Genomic DNA, 2,452 nt, shown 5'->3' with positions numbered 1-2,452 from the left:
TTTCTGACAGCCGCATACCTAGGATAGGACAGGGGACACTTATGCACCTTGGTACGCGTGCCCAAACCTTTCACAGCTCTATATAAAGAACCTCAGGTTTCATCGACAAGGGATTCTGGTATGTACTCTGAGACTTCTGGAGCCACCTTGTTCATCGTGATTTACCTGACTTGAGCGTCGGAGGGTCGTCGCTGGGAATCCCCTTCCCGGCTCGACTTCTGTGCAGGATAGCCGGAGCATCTCGACACTAGTTGGAGACCTACATCAGCGAGCCTTGGAGCGTCACGTGCCCAGCGTCTGTTGACTTCTGGTTCGGACAGGATCAAATTGGCGCCGTCTGTGGGAACGCTCCTGCATCCGAGCAGAGACAATGGACGAGGCTGGACGACAGCACACGGTGACGCTTTCAAGGGAGGAACTCGACGCTCTGGTCGAGATAAGGGCCGCCAAACTCGTGGAGCAAAAGCAAAAAGCATCCGCCGAGCGGGCGGAGCAACAAGCAACGTCCGCGTCGGGGGGCCGAGCGGAAGCACCTCCAGCCACCGTCGCATTCCACCGGGCCTTATTTCGCACCCCTGGAGCCACGCCAGCCCGAAGAGATATAGGATCTTCCTCAGATGAAATGCCAAGGCGGGATGACAGGAAGGGGAAAGCTCCCCGGACGGACTCATCTCCCGAGCGGACCAACCGCCAATTTTCGGAAGCCATTCTGCGAGATCCTCTGCCCAAGCACTACGTGCCCCCTACGATCGGCGAGTATAATGGAACAACGGACCCGGATGATCATTTGGGTAAGTTTGATAATACCGCCACGCTCCACCAATACACTGATGGAGTGAAGTGCCGAGTCTTCCTTACCACGCTCTCGGGATCGGCCCAGCGGTGGTTCCGTAGACTGCCGGACGGATCCATCACAAGCTTCAAGGACTTCCGAACGGCCTTCCTCCACTACTTCGCCAGCGGTGACGTTATCAGAAAACAAGCGTTAGCTTGTTCGCCATCAAGCAAGAAGCCCGTTCGAGCTTACATCCAGCGATTCAACCAAGTGGCGATGGACATCCCAACAGCCACATCGGAAACGATGATGAACGCCTTCACACAAGGCCTTGTTGATGGGGACTTCTTCAGGTCGCTCATCCGAAAGCCGCCCCGAGACTATGATCACATGCTACATCGGGCCAACGAATACATAAACGTGGAAGAAGCGCAAGCCGCTCGGAAAAAAGAAGCTCCAACCGAACGTGCACTTGTTCATGCCGAGCGGAAGCAGCACTCCGCTCAGCAACCACCTAGAGGACCAAGGGCTGAAGCAATTCGATCTCCCCACACCAGATCGCACGTGCAAGAAGTGGCTGCCGCTCGGCCCAAGTCAAAGAAGAGGTGGACCCCAATGTTCTGCAAATTCCACCAAACGGATACGCACAACACGAGGGATTGCCGAAGCCTTCCCTTTGTGTCCAATCCTGTTCCCCGGAGAACCGAACGACGGTCTCCTCCCCTCAACACGAGGCAAAGGACCCAGGAAGCCGACCGGACCCGCATAGAGAGGCGACATCACCATACGTCCGATCGGCATAGATCCCCAAGACAGGAGAGTCGCCGGACGTCCAGGGAACGGTCCCGACCATCCACTCGGGAGGAAGAAAACAGGAGCAATACTTCCCGGGGCGAAATCAACGTTATTGCTGGTGGGCCGACCGGAGGAGACTCCAACCGAGCAAGAAAGGCAGGCGTTCGGCAGCTGCAGATCCATACGGTCGGCTGTAGCCAAGAGCGGGCAAGTGGACCGGAAATCACTTTCGGGCCCGGAGACTTGGAAGGAGTAGAAGTACCCCACGACGACGCGCTGCTCATTAAAGCGGTAATAGCAAATTACACCATTCACCGCATATTTGTTGACACAGGGAGCTCGGTCAACATACTATTCAAGAAGGCGTTCGATCAGCTGCAAATTGATCGAGCCGAGCTGCTTCCAATGACGACCCCGCTCTACGGGTTTACGGGCAATGAAGTTCAGCCGGTCGGACAAATCCGGTTGGCCACCTCACTGGGAGAAGAACCGCTCAGGAGGACAACAAACTTCGTGGTGGTTGACTCTCCCTCATCCTACAACGTCATTTTGGGACGACCGGCGCTCGGTGAATTCCGAGCGGTTGTCTCAACCTTCCACCAGAAGATAAAATTTCCCGTGGAGGACAAAGTTGGAGAAGTGCGGGGAGATCAACTAGCAGCTCGGCGTTGCTATATAGAGATGATCCGAGCAGAAGCTTCTTCCGCTCGGAAGGTCCCCGAATCGAGGTACACGCCATAACCGAGAAACCTCCTGCTTTAATTTATGATGAAAAGGAGAAAGTTCAGATCCATCCGACCCGATCGGAGGCCACCACTTTCATCGCCTCAGATCTAGAGGAAAAACAGAAGAAGAAGCTGATCCAATGCCTCCAGCAAAATC

The sequence above is a fragment of the Zingiber officinale genome, chromosome 4A, assembly GCF_018446385.1.
Source record: "Zingiber officinale cultivar Zhangliang chromosome 4A, Zo_v1.1, whole genome shotgun sequence".
In the NCBI taxonomy this organism is placed as follows: domain Eukaryota; kingdom Viridiplantae; phylum Streptophyta; class Magnoliopsida; order Zingiberales; family Zingiberaceae; genus Zingiber; species Zingiber officinale.
The sequence above is the reverse complement of the archived record's forward strand: the minus strand, read 5'-3'. Positions refer to the sequence as shown.